The following is a 10,384-nucleotide window of genomic DNA, read 5'->3' as shown; positions in this document are numbered from 1 at the left end:
TAAAAAAAAAAAAACCTCAGTATCTGGTATGTATGTAAATTGTCATTGGTGATTGTCACCTTGTAATATTGTATAATTCAATTGTTTCACATCTACAGAAATTGTTTCTGGAAATATAGGGAGAAAAGGTCTCAACAGATTCCTATTGGTGGAACTGTTGAGAGTAAATAAACTTTCCTACAAAGGACTGAATAGACCTGGAAATACACCTGACATTTACTAAGTTTTCTTTGACATAATACTGGTAATTTTTTATGCATTCTATCCTGAATCCACAAAGTTTTGTTTTGTTTTGAGTAACCGGGATCTGCAGCAAGGTTGCATTTTTTTCCAGCAAAGCTAACTTGTCACATTTTCTATCCCCTTAATACCAACACAGCATACAAATAGTGGTAGTAATTTTTGCTATGTATCTCAGAGTCTGTTTTTGCATAACTTCCATAGGGATTTTGTCTGCTTAAACAAAAAATTGGACGTGAGTTTGATTGTGTGGCTTTGAGTGGAGTTCTTCCAGAAAGTTGAAACAGAGCTGAACCAAGAAGGGGAGAACCTGTTTGCTTTGTTTGTAGGGTTCCAGAGACCTCCAATGAAGGTGAGGAAGCTTGCCTCCATTGGCAGGACTGGACAACCCAGCCAACGAAAAAGCCTTGGTACCCTCGAGAAGAGGAAAGCCCAGGTGGAGTCTGATGAGACCAACTTTGTACCTGAAGCCTACATCGACCGGATGCCAACAGTTCGCTCTGATCCTATATGCAGTATTTCAACAAAGCCAGCTAAAAAACTGCTGTTAGTTATTTCTGCCCTGTGATTTTATGCAAAATAGGAAAAATGGTTTAAGAGTAGATTTAGTTTGCAAACTTTTGCTATGTTGTTAAAAATTTGGGATTAAGGTTGAGAAAATTTGTGTTTTACATCAGTTGAACCATTTTAACATTTTTTTTTCCTGTGATTTTGATACATTTGCTGTCTTGTTTAGCTAATGCCTCCAATTTTTTTTTTTTCTTTGGCTTGCATAATGGACTATTTTTCAGAATGGAAACTGTCATACTGGACATTCATAGACAATGCTGCTGACTATTGTTGCTTCTCTTACACACATTGTAACCCTAAAAAAGACTGTCTCCTAAGACTACACCCTGAGATTGTGCCACCATAGATATGGTGGAATAAAAATTAAAAGGGGGATTGTAACAGGGTGGTCCCCAGGAAAGGGGGAAGTTCCAGGTTCCCTGCCCCACCCAAGGGAGGGTGGAGCTGAGCAGGGAGAGAGAAGAAGCTGCAGAGAAGAGACTGAGGAAAGAAGCAGGATGGAGCCAGAAGGAGACCTGGAGGAGGCGCGTGGAGCCTAGAGACATGTGAAGAAACTGCGCTTGTCTTTTTGTCGTGGACTGGGTGACACAGATGTGGGTGAGACCCGTGGGGAGGGGACAATGGCAGCTTTTATCTTGGTGTTGATTTTGCTCTTTTCCTTCCAGGCTTGTCTGGTTGTTTCTGACCCTTTTATGTGGTTCCCCACTGGAAGGTGCTTTAGACTTGTGGCAGGCTTTGGGGCCTTGCTCTGGGCCAATCCCATTTGGATGGAGTTTCACCCATGAGGGGATGGGTAACTTTGGGTGCTTGATTTAGAAACTATATTCTTTGCCTTTCCTGTATTGTTTCCTAATTGTATTAAAGTTCCTTCCCATTAAAGTCTCATGTGTTTTGTGTTGATGCGGCAGATGGCAGAACCCATTTAGAATAGGCAGGTTTGCGGGGTTGGGCTGCCCCTCTCCCTGCCCTATAACAGCCTCAACCATGAACTTCAGCGGTTTTATCCCTTACTTGAGTTCTTTCAGTTTTTTTCTGGCCTTGAATTTAAGTAGCCTTTTTCCGTTAAATATTACCACCAGTTTAATAAGTGTAAATAATTGGATTAAACCTTGTGTATGGCACATGATTTTACTTCTGTATACATATGTGGGTGGTTTACAAGCCATCCCTTTGCAGTCTGTGCTTCTGGGTGTTTTTTTGTTAATGTGCATTGGCGCCATGTGCTACATTCTTGTTTCTATGAGTAGTGGTTATACTTCACATACTGAGAATGTGCTGCAACAAATTCAAGCTCTTAACTTAGCTATGAAACAACAAAATCAGACTTTTGAGTCATCTTTTAAAAGCATGCAGGACCACATACAGGCCGCCCTCCATAAAATGGATATGGCAGAGGTGAAGGCTAGGCTAATGGTGCAGAGAAGAGATAAACCTTCTCCTTCCTTGAGGAATGCAGAAGGGCGGAGTTAGAAGAGGAGGAGGAGGAGTATCATTTGCTAAATACCTTAAACACATTGGGACAAAGGCCTTCGCCAAGTGATCAGGCCCCTCCCAAGCAGAATCCTGAGGAGCAGGAACCTCCACCCCTGCTGAGACAGGACTGGACTGGAAAGGAGGCACTGTCAGGGAGGGAGCCCCTGGAGACATCCCACCCCTCCTTTTTCCACAGGGGGTCTCCTACTCCAAACCCAATAAGAAGCTGCATCAGGAAGCCCTGGTGTGATGAGTCCTTAGGGAGTGTCACCCAGATCACACAGTAGCCATGACACGGGAGGATGGAGAAAAGCATGGACAGACAGATTGACCACACAAACAAGCACAGGGGGAAGGTAGAGGGGGCTCCATCCCCAGAGCATCCACTGTGTCTCCAGACCCACAACCCCAAGCAGGTCACCCTCTGGGGCCACAGAGCCCCTGCCCCTTCCCCCACCTCTGGGGCTGCTGAGCCTCCTGGAAACAGGGTTTCTCCTTCCTTGTAGGGTTGGCTCCAATAAGTTAAAACAGTCCTGAGGTGTGGGTACTATATAGGATCACTCCAAGGACTTGTCCCCCAGGGACAACCCCATCCACTTCTGCAACCACCACCGTGAAACCACACAAGAATGGTCTCAACTGTCCCTTCAATTCACAATCAAGAGGTAGAATGCTTTTACAGACAACTTGCTGACACAGAAAGCTATATACATTTAATGTACTGAAAAGGAAAGCCAATAAACAAATGAATACAAGAAAAGTCCCATTAGATAAACATTCCAACCTGGGTGCAATAAGCAGTCTTGCTTTCCCTTATCACTTGAAAATTCTTCTTTTGTTTGATGGATTTATGGCCAATCTTTACACTAACAAGGCTGCATTCCAAGGGGAGGAGGGAAGGCAGAGTAAGGCTACTCCTCTTATCTTCTGCTAACCCCTTCCCCCTCGCATTTCTCTAAACTCCCCTTTTGCTCATCCTCCGTCTAAATGACCTTGTCTACCAAAAAAGTAATCTGCCATGTAACCCATGTTAAAATAACCCATGTTAAAATACACAAAAGTATAAAAGGAAACTTGTGTATGTTCAGGGCCCAGATCTTTCTAGGAGAGAACTCACCTCTGGTGCGCACTAGCATTTAAATAAATCTTAACTTATTTGCTCTAGAGTGCCATCTGGTGGTCAAGGATGCACCAGCATGTTCCCGGGGGCATGTTTGAGAGTCAAGCATTGTGGAACGGTTTTGCAAGGCAAGACTTTGCTGTCCAGTGAACAACCCTCTTGCTATTTATTAAGGAATATGAAACAAGCAAAATTGATTACATTGTAACAGGGTGGTCCCCAGGAAAGGGGGAGGTTCCAGGTTCCCTGCCCCACCCAAAAGGAGGGTGGAGCTGAGCAGGGAGAGAAGAAGCTGCAGAGGAGACTGAGGAAGGAAGGAAGCAGGATGGAGCCAGAAGGAGACCTGGAGGAGGCACGTGGAGCCTAGAGACACATGAAGACGCTGCGCTTGCCTTTTGGTCATGGACTGGGTGACACAGATGTGGGTGAGACCCGGGGTGGTGACAATGGCAGCTTTTATCTTGATTTTGATTTTGGTCTTTTCCTTCCGGGCCTGTCTGGTTGTTTCTGACCCTTTTCTGTGGGTCCCCACTGGAAGATGCTTTGGACTTGTGGCAGACTTTGGGGCCTTGCTCTGCACCAATCCCATTTGGATGGAGTTTTGCCCACGAGGGGACGGGTAACTTTGGGTGCTTGTTTTAGAAACTAGATTCTTTGTCTTTTCTGTATTGTTTCCTAATTGTATTAAAGTTCCTTCCCATTAAAATTTCATGTTTTGTGTTAATGCGGCAGATGGCAGAACCCATTTAGAGTAGGCAGTTTTGTGGGGTCAGGCGTGTCCCTCTCCCTGCCCTGTAACAATATGACAATGGCAGGAGAAGCAGCATCCAAGGTATTCATCTTATGGGAACAGGCCTTCAAAGGGATCAACTGGTAATCAATTTTATAGGGAACAGGAGGGGACATGCCAGCCATGTATACAGTGAGTACTTTCCATGCAGGTGCTTGGTGTAATTTCCGAGCTACTCCAGCCCATCTCGGACCCTGACCATACAATCAGTCAACGGTCACCTAGGCATCCCCAGCCATCTCTGAGGAGGGCCATTGTCTCAGGGCAGGCATGCAGGAGTGCCTTATCCAATTCTTTCACTCACACACAGGTTCACAGAGAGGCCATGTGCACACAGGTGCAGAGGCCCTAGGTGGAAAAGAGGCCACGTTACTGCTTGGTTATTCCCCGTCCAGGCAAGACAGTTTTTCCATAATAGTGCAAACATGATGACTCTGAATTATGTAGACATCCATGAGAACATACCAACAATCTATACCATAAGCATATATAACATATCCAAAGTTATCTCCCACTCTCTTTATTATAATTAGTGTGTGTGTGTGTGTGTGTGTGTGTGTGTGTGTGTGTGTGTGTGTGTGTTGAGAAACATTAAAAAAAGATCTAGGGCCTTCCTGGCGGCCTAGGGTTAATTCTCAGTGATATAATTCCACTAAGGCCTGAGTTCAATCCCAACCCAGGGAACTGACCCACATGGTGCAGTAGACTTCTCCTGTTTCCCCACTGCTGCCCTTGTAACAGGGTGGTCCCCAGAAAAGGAGGTTCCAGGTTTCCTGTCCCACCCAAAAAGGAGGGTGGAGCTGAGCAGGGACAGAAGAAGCTGCAGAGGAGACTGAGGAAGGAAGAAAGCAGGATGGAGCCAGAAGGAGACCTGGAGGAGGCACATGGAGCAGAGAGACACGTGAAGAAGCTGCGCTTGCCTTTTGGTCGTGGACTGGGTGACACAGATGTGGGTGAGACCCGTGGGGAGGTGACAATGGCATGTTTTGTCTTGCTTTTGATTTTGCTCTTTTCCCTCCAGACTTTTCTGGTTGTTTCTGATGCTTTTCTGTGGGTCCCCACTGGAAGATGTTTTAGACTTGTGGCAGGCTTTGGGGCTTTGCTCTGGGCCAATCCCATTTGGGTGGACTTTTACCCACGAGGGGTCAGGTGACTTTGGGTGTTTGATTTAGAAACTATATTCTTTGCCTTTCCTGTATTGTTTCCTAATTGTGTTAAAGTTCCTTCTCATTAAAGTCTCATGTGTTTTGTGTTGATGAGGCGGATGGCAGAACCTAGAGCATGCAGGTTTGCAGGGTCTAGAGTGCCCCTCTCCCTGTCCTATAATACCCTAAGCAGTGCATTTCAGTAGATCCACCTGCTCTGTTCCCCACTCGGTCTCTAGTGAATCCTCTCACCCCCCACACCTCTGGACAACACCCGAGTTCTTCTATGCAAAATAAGCAAATAAAATAAATATTTAAAAAAGAAGGGTTACTTAAAAATAATAATGAATGATAAAAGAAATAAAATAAGAACTACTCTCTTAGCAAATATGTAAGTGTACAATGCAGTATTAGAACTACAGGCCCTGGTCGGGCCACAGAGTTACATTTTTAATGAAATTTACTAAGATGTAGAAAGGGAACACACTCAATAGGGACACAGACAAGTGTTCAGCACCAGACTCTGAGCTCTGTGTCCACATTATTCTGAAACCAGGGCCAGCTGCCTGGGGACCTGCACCCTCCCTGGATGGACCAGCCTCAGCCCCTCCAGACCCTCCTTCCCCACATCTCCCAGGTTCCACCCCAGGGCCCTGGCCTTACCCTCCAGGTCTCCTCTGTCCCTCAGCCCCTCCCTCCCCTTGCCCCTGCACTGCTCTCATCATGGCTTCTGCCCCCTGCATAGCAGAGACCAGCTCCTATGAGGAAGAAGCAGCCTCACTCTCCCTGTCAATCAGCTCTGCTCCTTCCTCCTGGAGCTGCCCCTGCATCAGGAGGAGGGAGACCGAGAGGTGAACAGTTCACAGAGGATGAGGGACAAGCCCTGCCCAAGACTCTGGGGACATGGATTCTGGGGCTCAGCTGAGGGTGGACAAGCTCCTGAGGTGAAAAGGACCATGAGTGTCAGATGAGCAGCTTCAGTCTAGACCCAGTGTCTACCCTGTCCTGTCTAGGGCCTGGTTTCTCCTCCTCTCCTCAGGCTGCTCCTCATTTCCCCTTAGGGAAGGGGAAGTCAGCTATGTTATACATTTCAGTCTTTCATGTTTTAATTTAGTAGCAATAGATTTTTAAGGTATTTTCTTTAAAATTATCTAAAATAAGAGGTTTTCAGGGCCTCCCTGGTGGTGCAAGGGGATAAGATGCAACCTATGAAGCTGTCCGCAGCCACTGTAGCACGAGTTGGATCCCCAGCTGGCCAGGGAGCAACCCACATGGCACAGCAGACCTCTCCTGACTTGCCCGCTGCTTCCCTCAGCAGTGTGTTTCAGTAGATCTCTGTTCTGCTCCCCACTCTGTCTCTGGTGAATCCTCTCACCCCCTGCATCTCTGACCTGTACCCCAGATCTTATATGCATAAATGAATAAATTGTTTAAAAAATTAAATAAAATAAGGTTTTCTACTATAATGAAATAAAGATTTCCTTATTTTTTTTAAATATTTATTTATGCATACAAGAGCTGGGGTGCAGGCCAGAGGTGTTGGGGGTGACAGGATTCACTAGAGACAGAGTAGGGTCAGAACAGGCAGATGTACTGAAATACACTGCTGAGGGGAGCAGTGGTCAAGACAGAAGAGGTCTCCTAGGCCATGTGAGTCACCTCCCTGGCCAGAGATCAAACACACAGTAGCTGGCAATAGCATGAAAGCACTGAGCCTTTAACCCCTGCGCCACCAGGGAGGCCCTAAAATAAATGTTTCTTTAAAAAAGCACTGTTTTTAAAGTAAGAAATGTTATATGTATTTCAGGAAGTTATTAACATGACTCTCAGATAAATATATAAATAATTTATTCAGTCAATTTATGAGTGATTGTAACAGGGTGGTCCCCAGGAAAAGGGCAAGTTCCAGGTTCCCAGCCCCACCCAAGGGAGGGTGGAGCTGAGCAGGGAAGAGAAGAAGCAGAAAAGGAGACTGAGGAAAGAAGGAAGCAGGATGGAGAGCAAGAAGGAGACCTGGAGGAGGCACATGGAGCAGAGACATGTGAAGAAACTATACTTGCCTTTTGGACCTGGACTAGTTGAAACAGATGTGGGTGAGAGATCAGTGGGGAGGATAACAATGACAGATTTTATCTTCATTTTGATTTTGTTCTTTTCCTCCCAGACTTGTCTGGTTGTTTCTGACCCTTTTCTGTGGGTCCCCACTGGAAGATGCTTTAGACTTGTGACAGGCTTTGGAGCCTGTTGCGTCAAGACAACACCACACTGACAAACGGGAGTCGTGGAGCAGGCTACATAATGCAGGATGCTGCTGAAGAGCAAGATCCTGGCCCTTTTATTGACACACATAATTGGTTTTTAGGAGATTAGGGAGATTAAGGAAAGGGGATGGGTGTAGAAGATTAGGGATTGTGAGTCTGCCCTTCAGGCACTTCTAATCTACTTGATGCTACACCCTAATCCCCAGCCATGGTTCTAATCTTATCAACAAGGCTCTCCACTGATCAGCTTCTGGGGTCCCTTGTCATACATTGGTCCTCGACCGGGCATTCCCGGTCATACCTCGTGATGTGTAAGTCAGGAGTATATGTTATGCAGCGGTCCTCAGCCCCCGGGCATTCTGGACATACCTCGTAATGCATAACCTTCCCAGTGTGATCCAGCTTTGTTTTTTTGTTTGATCTGAAGGGCGTAAGGGTTTGGGCTCCTGTTCCTAACTGGCTGGACCACTTTGACCTTGTTTAGGTGACAAAATAGCGGCCGAATAGGCTGCCTAGGAGTAGCAGACCCACAGGGGCCTTGCTCTGGGCCAATCTCATTTGGGTGGACTTTTACCCAAGAGGAGACGGGTAACTTTGGTTTCTTCATTGAGAAACTATATTCTTTGTCTTTTCTGTATTGTTCTCTACTTGTATTTAAGTTCCTGTCCATTAAAGTCTTACATGTTTTGTATTGATGCAGTGGATGACAGAACATATTTAGAGTAGGCAGGTTAGTGGGGCCTGGGGTGCCCTTCTCCCTCTCCTATAACACGATGAACTGCAACCTGCTATAGAAGATTGCAACTTGCTACAAAGAGGAACTTGAAGAATATGTTCTTATTTTCCAGCAGGAAATGCATTTTTAATAAATATCCTGAAAATAAATTTTTAATTTAAAAAAGAAAGTAAGATGCTGAGATAAACGGGAAATTATCTTTTTGACCAAACAGTGTGTAACTTCATAGTAAACACATCCTTAGTTAATGATGAAGCCCAAGTCAAATCTTACACATTTCCTGAACAATTACATGAATTTATTTCCAATAATATAATCTCTGTATTGACACCGAAAATTCATGACACTCAACTTTTTGCCTAATTAAGTTTTTAATAGATTTTCATGAAAATAGAAGGAAAAATTTCATGAATAGTAGTTGAGGGAGAACCAACAGATGATAAATTTAAAAAATGACAAATACATCCCATTGTAGGTTCCAGAAGAAAAGCAGCACGACCAGGAGAGACGAGTGTCCTTGGCTGTGACCGGAGTGTCCCCTCCAGGGCTCATCACTGACACTGTGCAGGTGGCTAAGAGGACACTCTCCTGAGGTTCAGCTCCAGGTTCACACAGGAGGGCACTTGAGGGAATGTGGGCCAGAAAGTGATAGATGGGTGATGGGAAAGTCCACACTTCGGACTACTTAGCTCCTTATACATAAGTCATACACATCTGAACATCCACACAACACAACTGTGTATTTCTAACTATCAATGGGTTTCCTTTACAAATGAACAGGTACTTCCTTTCTCCAAAATTAGGAAACAGACAGCCCCTATCTTCATAGCTAGCATATTATATCATTTACTTCTCAAATTTAATCATATTACCTTTGTCTACTTTGTTACCTGAAAACGCTGTATTAAGCATTATGTCCAACAACTTGTATAACAGCATAAGGGTAAGAAGAGAGAGGAAGAAAATGTATATTAAACACAAATTAATAAAAATGCTAGGAAAAGCAAAGGTATCAACCTATTATAAACCTTTTTCTGTACTGGGCTGATCCATGACTGACATCTGACTCCTCCCCCGTTCCACTTCTCCATCTCTCACCAGATCCAAGTCAAGGTCCCCTGGGGGAGGATCACACCTTCCTTCCTACAGGTCTGGTGCTCAGGATCCTGCTTCCTCTGGCAGCTGTGGTGCCCATGACCCTTTGCCACAGGATGTGGAAGGACCCAGTCAGCACAGGGACACCTGGACCTCAGGCTCCAGCTCCCAAGTCACCCCAAGTCTGAAAGTCTCCTCTTCATTCTCATCGTAATTCAGGGAGCAATTCTCTCCTTTCAATGGGTATGGACATAAAAGGGAACCCAAATGATTATCTGAATTCCGCGCATTAATATACTATAAAATTTTTACAAATAACAGAAATTTTATGAGGTTTTGGAAAGTAAGTATATTTCTTTCATTCCAGGATAAGAAGCAGATAAAATAGGATGTTAGGCTCCTCTAAAAGTTCTTTATCCACTATTTCCCTGAAAAAGTTGGATAGCCAAGCATTCTGCTCAGATAGCCAAGGCCGCACAAAATAGATGTAGGGACTTTCCTTCACACTCTGGGTTCCTCCACACGAACTCAAGTTGGATAAAATAAACTCAAATTAATTTAGGAGAATAATTCAGAATTCATTCCATTTCTTGTGCAGACAGCATGAAAATTCCATGAAATATTTTCTTTACCAAAAGAAGAGTGATTTGCATGGCAAAATTCATCCCTACTCCAAATCAATTCAAAGTCAGTCAAATCTATCCTTTGTGGCCTCACCACAAGGCCTGATCTGACTGTTCTCTCAGCCACGGCCCAGGAATCTGCACCCAGAGCAGGAGGACGAGACTCCAGAATCTGGGATTCACTCACAGGTTTGTCCACAGGGAAACTGCAGCTCCAAGAAAAGCCCAGGGCACGGCTGGGCAGAGAAGGGCCTCATGGGGACACGGTCTCAGGGGCTCAGGGGAGGAGGGGGTTTCAGGCCCTGGGGGAGCCCCATCCACACCAGAGCCT

Source organism: Talpa occidentalis, unplaced genomic scaffold (assembly GCF_014898055.3).
Source record: "Talpa occidentalis isolate TD23 unplaced genomic scaffold, MPIMG_talOcc4v2.1 talOcc4.2, whole genome shotgun sequence".
In the NCBI taxonomy this organism is placed as follows: Eukaryota; Metazoa; Chordata; class Mammalia; order Eulipotyphla; family Talpidae; genus Talpa; species Talpa occidentalis.
This window is presented reverse-complemented; position numbering follows the sequence as displayed.